The sequence below is a fragment of the Tinamus guttatus genome, unplaced genomic scaffold, assembly GCF_059628265.1.
Source record: "Tinamus guttatus ecotype Peru unplaced genomic scaffold, ASM5962826v1 Tinamus_guttatus_pri_ptg000696l, whole genome shotgun sequence".
Classification (NCBI taxonomy): Eukaryota; Metazoa; Chordata; class Aves; order Tinamiformes; family Tinamidae; genus Tinamus; species Tinamus guttatus.
In genome coordinates, this window is record NW_028289230.1 from 375,715 (window position 1) to 388,176 (window position 12,462).

The 12,462-nt window shown below is 46.8% G+C and overlaps 1 protein-coding gene across 1 annotated transcript in view; it reads right to left on the reverse strand.

The window, feature by feature from the left end:
• The window catches only part of LOC104575444 (ubiquitin-associated protein 1), a 37,616-nt gene extending 28,275 nt beyond the window's left edge, over positions 1–9,341 (reverse strand). Inside the window, exon 1 of the mRNA XM_088536682.1 lies at positions 9,309–9,341. The gene's annotated coding sequence lies outside the window, so the exon portion shown is untranslated. The remainder of the gene's footprint in view (positions 1–9,308) is intronic.
• Between the last annotated feature and the right edge of the window lie 3,121 nt (positions 9,342–12,462).

The following is a 12,462-nucleotide window of genomic DNA, read 5'->3' on the forward strand; positions in this document are numbered from 1 at the left end:
ATTTAGAGTGTACTAAACCTTACCATGTCTTCTCCCCCCGCACCCTTATGCAGGGCAATGTCAGTGATACCTGGCAGTGACATTAGCCGGCCATTTTTATACCAGTTTTCCATAGCCATATGCAATATTCAATGAAAGGATATTCTGCCCTGCATCTAGAGAAGATGGGACCATTATTTCTGGAAAGGAGCATTGCACTCTTCTCAGCCTTTACACTTCTTGTAGAAGCATAATTATCTACCACCCATCACACTCATTCTTGATCTCTTCTCAGTGAAGTTAGCAACATCTTAGTTCCTTCTTAATATTCATGAATTTATGCTTTCCTTCTTTCTGACCTTGTGACACTATAAACCATAAGCTAGGCTATAAGTTACTCAGAGAATGCAACACTAACATTGGAAAATTACTAGTATGAGCTACATCTGTATGTTCAAAGCTGCAAGAGAAACTGTATCCTGACTTGTCTCTTAGCTCAAACCTGAGGACATTTTACAGTTTACCTAAATGAATTTTATATGCAGTTTCAGTGAAGCTTCGACTTCTTTACAGTTTGATTTTATTTAGCCTAAGACAAAAGTAAGATGCATTGGGAATTTAAACTCTGATTTTTTATTTTATTTTATTTTTTTAAAAACATAAATCCACGGCCTAGTAAAAAATTAACTGCCACTATGAGAATTTAGTAGGTCTCAGAAAAGAAAACACAAGCCTTACTGGTTCAGGACACAGATTCATGGAGGTTACAAATGTCTTCCCCGTGCAGATTATTCCATAATTATTCACTGTAGAGTTTCCCCACAGACCTTCCTTGGGTACATATTTTAGGACTAGACATAGACAGATGAAGAATTTCTTCAACAGCGACTGACTCAAAAATATCATTCAGAATTCAATTCTGACTTTCCAATGCTTTCACCTTTAAAACAAATCCAAAGACTTGGTGTAAACTGTTAGGTCAAGTCTCCAAAAGTTTAAGCATCACTTTGTGCACAAAATTGGTAGAAATGCATTCTGTGCACAAACCCCTCAAAATGCACATACTGTGCCTCACCAGCCATCAGTTACACGCCTCTTTTCTTTTACCATGATTTAGATTCCCATCTCTGAAGTTTTGTCCATGGACCACACTACCTAACAAATTACAGCAGTCATAATTTGTTACAGTCTTGCCCCCTCCCAAGTCTTGCTCCATTTTGGGAACTATATATGCAGTGCCATGAAAATGCAGATACTCACTTGGAGCTCAGCTAGAGTTGTGAAAACAAAAAGCACTTATGTTCATTACTGCTGAATAGGTAGAACAGATTATTTGATAATAATTCTAACACTTAAATTGCAAATCTTGCTCAAGCGCAGAGTCAGTAACACCATTGTTTACAAAGCATTCATTAAATAGTAGGTTAAATAATAGCAAAAAATAAGACTGTGAAGAAATATGGGCTTTAGCTATTTTCTCCCCCTCTATTTTTTAATTTCTCACTAGCTTATTTAGATTCTACATTAGAGACAAAACTCACCAGGGTATGAATGGAGGAGGTGAGGGTGTGATTCTTTATCACTAGAGGTCTTAAAGAGTACATTAGCCAAGTGTCCATCAGGAAAGACACTGAAACAGCCCATTCTCCCCTGAAGGGGTAGATGGACCAGGTGACAGTGGAAGGTGCTTTTCATCCTCTAACAGCCATCTAAGAAACATTCACTGCAGTCACACAGCCTGTGTGCTCTTCACTGTCTGCCATCACCTGAATGCAATGCTTTTAAGCAATGTTCATAAATCAAAATAAAACATGCCTTCAAAGTGGAGGAGCACTGATTTTTTTTTTTAAATACAAAACAGGATGGACAAGTGGGTTTTTATAAGTTACTCTATAGGAAGGAGGACAACAGTGCTGAGCAAGACACCATGGTCACAGTGGCACTGACATGATTAACACATGCTGTGCTAAATGGTGAATGTTGCACATCTGGAGGGTTACACAGTGCTAAACTGCAACTTATATTTTTGCACCCCAATTCTGCTGCATCTCTGGCATCCTGGGTTCTTTTCCAGAGCCAGTGTGATGCTGATGACACCATCTCTTCACTCCAGCAGTGAGAAGGAAGACAGGGAGCCCACTTTCTCATATGTTTAGTTCCCTTGAAAGGACCAAGTACTTAGGCAGCTATGGCTCATTGAGACCAGGAGGAAAGGGGAACACCTGTTTCCCCTGCCAAATTCCCCAAAACTCAACAAACAAAACAAAACAACAAAAAAAACCCCTCAACAACAACAAAACACCCCGTTTGCTCATCCAAAAGTGTTAACACCACTAGTATATATTTTTTTGGTATTAAGGTACCCAAACATCCAGAAGATACCACCCATTACTATCAAGTCATACATGATCATACAAAGCACTAACCAGCTCAATTCCCACTGGTATCAAGAAAATTTAGAGATATTCACAGGGGATCAGATGCAGGTGAGCTCACTGGCACCAACACAGGCTACTGTGATCATCATCATCATCATGGCTAGGCTTCACGAACAAAGATACGGGAAGGGCTTTACCCATGTTTGCTGCAAGCGCGCTGATGGCTAAAAAGCCCGATGGAGGAAAGGCAAGTCCAGTTGGAAAAGGCACAGCGCAAGGTCTCCTTAGGCAGTATTGGTGAGGCACGGTTCTTTCTGCGTTGTCTTTTCTCTTCAAAACTGATTCTGCGTGCCTTCTCAAAGGAAGCAGCAGCGTTATGGATGGTGCTTCTCCATGTCTCCCGATTCGAGGCCAGAGTGGACCACTGATGGTAGTCAATATGGCCAAAGCTGAGGTATTGTTTCAGGGAGTCCTTGGATCTCCTCTCTGGGGCTCCTCTCTTGCAGCAGCCGGTGGTGAGTTCACCATAGAGCACAATCTTGGGGAGGCAGTGATCTTCCATCCTGGAGACGTGCCCTGCCCAGCGCAGCTGCGTTCTCAGCAGCGTGGCCTCAATACTGGTGAGCCCTGCCTGTTCAAGGACAGCCACGTTGGTCACGTAATCAGTCCAGTGGATGTTTAGGATTGTACGGAGGCAGCACCGATGGAAGCGTTCGAGGAGTCGCAGGTGGTGTTAGATGACCCATGATTCAGACCCATATAAAAGAGTAGACAGTACAATGGCTCTATAGACACTAATCCTTGTACTTCTTTTCAGGTGTTTATTGCACCAGACTCTTTTATGAAGTTTTCCAAAAGCTCTGTATGCCTTTGCTAACCTGTTGTCTATCTCATTGTCAATCTTACCATCTGAGGAAATGATGCTTCCTAGATAGTTGAACTTTTGGACTGACTTAAGCTCTGGTTTGCCTATGGTGATGTGGGGATGATGGAAGACTTCCTGAGGTGCAGGTTAGTAGAGAACTTCTGTCTTCTTCAAACTGACTTCCAGCCCAAAAAGCTCAGCAGCCTCTGCAAAGCAGGATGTTAAGCGCTGCAGTACTGCTTCTGTATGAGCAACGTGGGCGGCATCATCAGCAAAAAGCAGCTCGCGGACAAGGTGATTTAGGATCTTAGTGTGGGCCTTCAGGCACCTTTGGTTGAATAGGCTTCCATTAGTACGATATTGGATGTAAATGCCGTTTTCTTCATCAAGGTCTGCCGTGCCCCTTGGAGCATCATGCTGAAGAAGATTGTGAATAGAGTTGGTGCGAGAACACAACCTTGTTTCACACCATTGGTTATTGGGAAGGGCTCAGAGCGCATTGCCATATCTGACTCGGCTGCGCTGGTCCTCATGTAACAGGATAATCATTTTGAGGAACTTGGGGGGGACATCCTAATCGTTCCAAGATCTGCCACGGGCCTTTTCTGCTCACAGTGTCAAAAGCTTTGGTGAGGTCAATAAAAGTTATATAGAGTCCTTTGTTCTGTTCCCTGCACTTCTCTTGCAGTTGTCCGAGAACAAATACCATGTCCGTGGTACTCCTATTGGCTCTGAAACCACATTGGCTTTCAGGTAAGAGTTCTTCTGAGATAGCGAGTATTAATCTGTTCAAAAGTATTCATGCAAGGATTTTTCCAGCAGTGGAGAGCAGAGTAATACCTCGGTAGTTTGAGCGGTCTGACTTTTCTCCTTTTTTTCTTGTACAGGGTGATGACGACTGCATCACGGAGATCCGGTGGGAGTTCGCCTTTTTCCCCAGCAGCGCACAACGAGCTCGTGAAATTTAGCATGGAGTGCTTGGCCTCCATGCTTCCAGACTTCAGGTGGGATTCCATCAACCCCAGCTGCCTTGCCAGTTTTCACCTGCTGTATGGCCTATGTATAGTAGGAGCTATATCCAATTCGTTTTTCACCGGTTGTTGTGTAATGTGCTGAATTGCTGAACCTTGGACTACACTGTTGACACCGAAGAGAGTCTGGAAATGGTCAGACCATCAATTCAGGATGGAGGTTTTATCCGTCAGAAGCATTTGGCCATCTGCGCTGAGTAGGAAGCTTTGAAGGTGTTACGTGTGTCCGTACACTGCTTTCAGAGCCTCATAGAATCCTCTGTGGTCACCCGAATCTGCGCAGAGTTGAGTCTTTTCTGCTAGGTTGATCCACCACTTGTTCTGAATGTCTCAAAGTTTCTGTTGGAGCTTACTGCATGCAAGACGAAAGGCTGCTTTTCTTGCATGGCAAGATGGCTGAGCAAGGTGTGCTTGGTGAGCAGTTCTCTTCTTTGTCAACAATTCCTGGATCTCTTGATTGTTTTCATCAAACCAGTCTTTGTTTTTCTTGAAGGAGAACCCTAAGGATTCTTCGGAAGACTGCAGGATGCTATTTTTAATATGTTGCCAAAGCGCTTCAGGAGAGGGATCTATGGGGTGGTCTTCAAGTCTAGTTTGAAGGTTTACCTGGAAGCTGTCTCTCACTGTAGCTGTTTGAAGATTAACAACTTTGAGCCTCCTCCTTGGAATTCTGCCCCTCTTAGGTTTGGGCTTAAAGTGGAGGTTAAGTTTGCATCACACAAGGCGGTGGTCTGTTTGACCATGTGTATCACCATCATGTATCAAGCCATACATGATCATACAAAGCACTAACCAGCTCAATTCCCACTGGTATCAAGGAAATTTAGAGATATTCACAGGGGATCAGATGCAGGTGAGCTCACTGGCACCAACACAGGCTACTGTGATCATACAGCATGATCATCTACAGCACTGCATGTGACCTTGCTGCTCACAGTGGGTGCAGCCTGCAGCTACTGAAACCGTGCTACAATCAAACTGATGCAAGACTGCACATTAGCTTAGGTATTTTGGGCAAAAGCTGGGACTCCAAGCAGCAAGAGAGATCATTTTTGCCACTGTATGGCCAACATTAACTTCCCAGCCTGCTTAGACCCACTGACTATTATCCATTGCTGGTCCTACATGTGGGAGGAGAAGAAGCAGCAATGCGCAGCCTGAGGGCGATCAAAAGGGACTTTAGGGAATTGGGGCAGACAACCAGGAACTCAGGTGTGCAGGTCATATTCTCTTCCATTCTTCCCAGTGCCAGCAGCAACATAGAAAGAAATAGGAGCATATGCTCCATTAACACGTGGCTCCGCAGCTGGTGTCATCGCTACAACTTTGAGTTTTTTGGTAACAGGAAGCCTTACATAGCAGCAGGCATAAGGGAATCTAAGGGGATCCATCTTTCTCAAAGAGGGAAGAGAGCCCTGGGACACGAGCTAGCAGGGCTCATCGAGAGGGCTTTATACTAGACTCGAGGGGGGAATCATCGGGGAAGCAGGTTACGGGGTAGGCGATGGCCTGTCATGCCACTCACAGCTGCCTAACTCCATAGCCTGTGAAGGGTGCCCTAAGCCTGAAGAGGCAAGATGGGAAAACAAGAGAACTTCTGTAGGCCCGCATGGTCAAGTTCCAGCTGCCTCAGCTAGAAAGAGAGGCACATTGGGTGCCCAACTCGAATGCCTCTACTTAAACGCACGCAGCATGGGGAATAAACAAGGGGAACTGGAGATGGGTGTGCAATTGCAGGGCCGTGATCTCATTGCAAGTACTGAGACATGGTGGGACAGCTCTCATGACTGGAACGTGGCCATGGATGACTTTAGGCTTTTCAGGAAGGACAGGCCAGGAAGGCAAGGTGGTGGAGTTGCTCTTTACAGGAGAGAGCAACTGGAACGTATGGAGCTCTGCCTAGGGGAGGACAAAGCGCGGGTCGAGAGCCTGTGGGTGAGGATTAAAGGGCAGGACAACAGGGGCGACACAGTCGTGGGAGTTTACTACAGGCCTCCTGATCAGGCAGAGGAAGTGGCAGCTGCAAGAAGCCTCACGATCCCAGGATCTCGTCCTTATAAGGGACTTCAACCACCCTGATGTCTGCTGGGATAATCACACAGCTAGGAGCAGACAGTCCAGAAGGTTCCTGCAGCACATTGCAGGTAACTTCTTGATGCAGGTGGTTGATGAGCCAACAAGGGGAGGGGCGCTGCTAGACCTGATACTAACAAACAGAGATGGTCTAGTGGAAAATGTGAGGGTTGGGAGCAGTCTTGGCTGCAGTGACCACGAGTTGTTGGAATTCACGATCCTGCAAGGAGGAAGCTGGACAAGAAGTAGGATTGCAACCCTGGACTTTAAGAGAGCTAACTTTTAACTCTTCAGGGAGCTCCTTGGAGGAATCCCCTGGGCAAGGGTCCTAGAAGGAAAGGGGGTCCAGGAGAGTTGGCTACTATTCAAGCACCACTTTCTCCAACCTCAGGATCAGTGCATTCCTATAAGAAGTCAAGCAAGGCAGGCAGGAGACCTGCGTGGATGGACAGGGAGCTGTTGAGTAAACTCAATGAGAAAAGGAGCACGTACGTAATGTGGAAGAAGGGCCAGGCCACATGGGAAGAAGATAGGAACCTTGTCAGAGAACGCAGGGATGCAACGAGGAAGGCCAAGGCCCGCTTGGAATTAGAGTTAGTGAGAGATGTCAGGGGTAACAGGAAGGGCTTCTATAAATACATCAGCAGCAAGAGGAAGACTAGGGAAAATGTTAGTTCACTGCTGAATGGGGAGGGTGCCTTGGTGGTGGAGGATGCAGAGAAGGCAGTTACTAAATGCCTTCTTTGCTTCTGTCTTTACTGCTAGGGCCAGTCCCTGTGAACTACAGGGCCCGGAGACAAGAGAGAACTGGGAGAGAGGAGGACTTTCTGCTGGTCGAGGAGGATTGGGTTAGGGACTAGGCAAACTGGACACCCATAAATCTATGGGCCCGGATGGGACGCACCCAAGAGTGCTGAGGGAACTGGCGGGGGTCATTGCTCAGCCACTCTCAGTCATCTTCGGGAGGTCTTGGAGAACCGAGGAGGTGCCGAGGACTGGAAGAAACCAACGTCACTCCAGTCTTCCAAAAGGGCAAGAGGGAGGAGCTGGGAAACTACAGGCCGGGCAGCCTCACCTCCGTCCCTGGAAAGGTGATGGAGCAGCTCATCCTAGAGACCATCTCTAGGTATGTCAAGGAAAAGAAGGTGATCAGGAGTAGTCAGCATGGATTCACCAAGGGGAAGTCGTGCTTGACGAACCTGATAGCCTTCTACGATGAGGTGACCGGCTGAATGGACGATGGGAGAGCCGTGGATGTTGTCTACCTGGATTTCAGCAAGGCTTTCGACACCATCTCCCATAACATCCTCATAGGAAAGCTCTGGAAGTGTGGACTGGATGAGCGGACAGTGAGGTGGATTGAGGACTGGCTGGACGGCAGAGCCCAGAGGGTGGTGATAAATGGGGCCGAGTCTAGTTGGAGGCCTGTGGCCAGTGGTGTCCCACAGGGGTCAGTACTGGGCCCGGTGCTGTTCAACTTGATCATCAATGACTTGGACGAGGACACAGAGTGCACCCTCAGCAAGTTTGCAGCTGACACCAACTGGGAGGAGTGGCCAACACTCCCGAGGGCTGTGCTGCCATTCAGAGAGACCTAGACAGGATGGAGAGTAGGGCAGAGAGGAACCTCATGAGGTTCAACAAGGACAAGTGCAGGGTCCTGCACCTGGGGAGGAATAACCCCAGGCACCAGGACAGACTAGGGGTTGACCTGCTGGAAAGCAGCTCCACAGAGAGCTATTTGGGAGTCCTGGTTGACAACAGGTTAACCATGAGGCAGCAACGTGTCCTTGTGGCCAAGAAGGCCAATGGGATCCTGGCCTGCACCAGGAGGAGCGTTGCCAGCAGGTCGAGGGAGGGGATCCTGCCCCTCTCCTCAGCTCTGGTGAGGCCGCACCTGGAGTATTGGATGCAGTTCTGGGCTCCCCAGGACAAGAGGGACGTGGAGCTTCTAGAGAGGGTCCAGCGCGGGGCCATGAAGATGATTAAGGGACTGGAACATCTATCATATGAGGAAAGACTAAGCGAGCTGGGCCTGTTTAGTCTGGAGAAGAGAAGGCTGAGAGGAGACTTGATCAACATGTTCAAGTACCTGAGGGGTGATTGTAGGGAGGATGGGGCCAGGCTCTTCTCCGTGGTGGCCGGTGACAGGACGAGGAGTAACAGGTGTAAGTTGAAACACAGGAAGTTCCACCTCCATGTGAGGAAGAACTTCTTTACTGTGAGGGTGACAGAGCCCTAGAACAGGCTGCCCAGAGAGGCTGTGGAGTCTCCTTCTCTGGAGATCTTCAAAACCCACCTGAATACCACCCTGTGCCTCGTGCTCTAGATGTCCCTGCTGGAGCAGGGGGGGTGGACTAGATGATCTCTAGAGGTCCCTTCCAACTTTAACCATTCTGTGCAGTGTCCAAGAGCTGATCATAGGCTACCATGAAAGTGTTTCTTATCAAACACTTTCCCAGAAAGGGAGTACTTATAAAAACTTAATCCCTTTTAAACAAAATTTCCTGATGCTCACAACTTACCTTCTTACTGCCATCAACACACAGGCAAACCAAGCTTAGGGAAGAGATCAGAACTCTGTCTTAGGTATTATAGATGTGATAAGATCTTCAAACACTCCTGACTTTGAGAGTTTTAAGCACTTGGGCCAGCAATTAAGATGTCACTGGCACAGTCTCTACTTTCAGCACCAGCTCTTTTTATCTTGAACTCATATCTACTGGCCTAAAAGCAATGTATCTGTCATTTTGCAACCTTAGTTGTAAAGCTGAGACTGGGGGCAGAAAAGCATATACAGAAATACCCACCTGACGAGATTGCCAGCTTTGCTGCACTGATGAATGAAGGCGACAGCTGATGAAAAACTGACTACTAAAGATGAACACTCACTTCTTACAATTCACTTTTTACAAGTTCTCTGAGCTGAGGTCTCGGCAATACTGTTTTCCTTCCCAGACTAACCACCCCATTGGTTCTTACCTAGACCTTACTGCAATCTCATTTCATCTCCAGATTAAGCCTGCTTTCATGCCTTCCCCCCACCCAAATAGGACTGAATGATGCTGTTAAAAAGATGATCTAGAAAGGAAATAATATGAGTAGTTAACACCAAATTAAGTTCTGCTACCAGAAGTTATGTTTGGAATAAAAACAAGTTCCACTCAGTCTAATTAAATGCAGAACAAGTGCATAATGGAGCACAAAGAACAAAACCATCAAAGCGGAGGGTTATACCTCAAATGTTAGGCCTTAATAGCCTTTTGTTAACAGACCTTTTGAAGAAGCAAAAACTGGCAACAATGATCAAATCCTGCTTTATAAAACATAGGAACTTAAGTGTCATCACCTGGTATAAAAAAAAAAATCAAAATCAGCAGAAGCCAAAGTGGTGGTGCCAACACCAAGCAGACCTTGTCATTTAACTCATTTGGATCACAAGAAATTAAGGTGTCTTTAGTGAGCTTGCGTAACATAAGAAAAGCAAGAATCTAGCTTTGTGCAGAAAAGTCAAACTGATCTTTCCCCTAAACTATAATAGTTGGTTCATTGCAAAAATCACAATATGAAGAGTCAAACCTTAGATCAGAATGCTTCAAATCAGCCTGTGCTACCTGGAAGCAGCAGATCCCAGGGCTGAAAAATTTCCAGCTGGCAATCTCTTGACTTTGGGGTCCTCAGGCAGCACAGGCTGCTCTTTAAGGCCACTACTTGGGACTGCTCAAGTTGTTCAGCCAGAATGCAGTAGAGTTCAGAAAAGAAAATGACAAGCTGCAGGAAAAAAAAACAAACAAACCAACAAACAAAAAAACAAACAGTATGTCAGTTAAACAAGGTCCATTGCGTGTTTGCAACTGCCACAACCGAGCTTACCAGTAGTTAACATATGAACATTTGCAAACAACCCTCACCCTTTGGGAAGCAAACGGGAGCAGCTCCAAAAGCCTTTGGCCACATCTTTCAGCCACATCCCAGTTTGTAAACTCGCTTTTACTGAAGGACTTTCTGAAGCAGTCTGTATCACAGGCATAACTCCTCCCTCATAAGCAGAGGCCACCAGCTACAAGCAACAAGATATTCAGCAGGTCCTTAAGCATCACAAAATGAACCCTATAAACATGGAAATAATTGGAATTATGGGTAAGCTTGCAATTCCTCACTAAGTGAGGAGAGGAATAAAAAGACATACCTATGAATAAGACTGCTTTAAAACAGCAATTCTATCTGCTCTCCTGGCACAACAATCATGCATTAGGACAGGGGTCCTCAAACTACGGCCCGCGGGCCGGATACGGCCCCCCAGGGTCCTCAATCCGGCCCGCCGGTATTTACAGAACCGCCCCCCGCCGGGGGTTGGGGGGGAACCAAGCAGCCGCAGATGACTTCCTGCCACTTAATCCGCGCGCCGCCTCCGCAGCCCCCAAACACCCGCCGGGACTGGGCTGAAACCAGCGCCTCGTCCTCGACCTGCCCCCCTCAGGGGGCGCCTCTCGGCTACAAACCGCGCCGCTGCCGCCCCGTCCTCCTCCTCCTCCTCCTCCGCGATGCGCGGCAGGCGAGAGGCGCGGGCATCTCCTCTGCCGGGCAAGCTCAGTCAGCAGCCTCTGGACTGCGAGGTCCAGCCAACTCGGGCGAATCGCCAGAGCCCCGGCGCGGCAAAGTTCCTTCGGTCCCTTCTGGCCACCCTTTCCGGACTGCGCGGCCGGGCTGAGGAGGGGGGCGGCGGCATCAGCGAGGTGGGCGGCTCCCCCGTCTCTCCCTCCCTCCCTCCAGCTCCCAGGCAGGACGAGCAAGACAGCACCAGTGGGAAGCGTGCGCACCATCATGTCAAAAAAAAGAAACATTGGCTCCGAGTGCAGGGTATTCCAAGAAAAGGGGACTTCTGGTTATTTTTTCACGGAGTACAAAGAAAGAGCTGTTTGTCTGATATGCCAGAATTCAGTGTCTGTGTTCACGGAATACAATTTGTGTCGACACTACAAAACTCGACATAAAGATAAATATGATTCTTTGGTCGGACAAGTGAGAAAAGATAAAATATTAAGACTGAAACATGGATTGACAGCTCAGCAAAATACTTCTGTGAAGCAAAAGCAGTTCAATATATCATCACTTCGAGCAAGCTATCAAGTTGCCAAGCTCATAGCGCTTGCAGAGCATTCCTAGAGGGAGAATTTGTTAAAGAATGCCTTCTTTCTGTTGCCAAAGAGATGTGTCCAGAGAAGGCGGATTTATTTAGTACAGTGAGTTTTTCGGGACCTACGATGACACGAAGGATTGAAGAAGTGGGGGAAAATTTGAATCTGCAGTTGCAAAACTCCTCAAAAAACGTTGCTATTTCTCATTGGCCCTCGACGAAAGCAATGATGTTCGTGATTCTGCACAACTAATTTTCATTCGTGGGACAAATGATTCTTTCGAAGTCACAGAGGAGCTTGCTGCACTGAAAAGCATCAAAGGAACAACTACAGGAGAGGATATCTATGAGAAAGTTTGCCAAACTGTGAATGATTTGGAGCTGGACTGGGATAAACTATTCAGTGTGACAACTGATGGTGCTCCTAGCACGGTGGGGTCCATGAAAGGAGTGGTTGCACGCATTAACAGAGAGATGGACAAACGCAACCATTCACATCCAATAGCCATACACTGCATCATCCACCAACAAGCACTGTGTTGTAAATCACTGAAGCTGGACTCTGTCATGAAAATTGTAGTTTCTTGTGTTAACTTCATTAGAGCTCATGCACTCAACCACAGACAGTTTCAGGAATTTCTGTCTGAGCTAAATGTTGCCTATGAAGATATTCTGTACCACACAGAAGTCCGTTGGCTGAGTCGAGGGAGAGTTTTGAAACGATTTTATGACTTACTTCCACAGGTTTATGATTTTATGCTTTCTAAAAACAAAGAAGTACCAGAGCTCAAAGATGCAGAATGGAAGTGGCACCTTGCGTTTCTGACAGATGTAACAGAGCTACTCAACAATTTCAATGTCCAACTTCAGAGAAAGGGGAAGCTCATCTGTGATATGTATTCACATGTGAAAGCATTTCAAGTCAAATTAGACCTGCTCATTAACCAAGTAAAGGAGGAAAACTTCTGCCATCTCCCCACAACTCAAAACCTGTCTGCA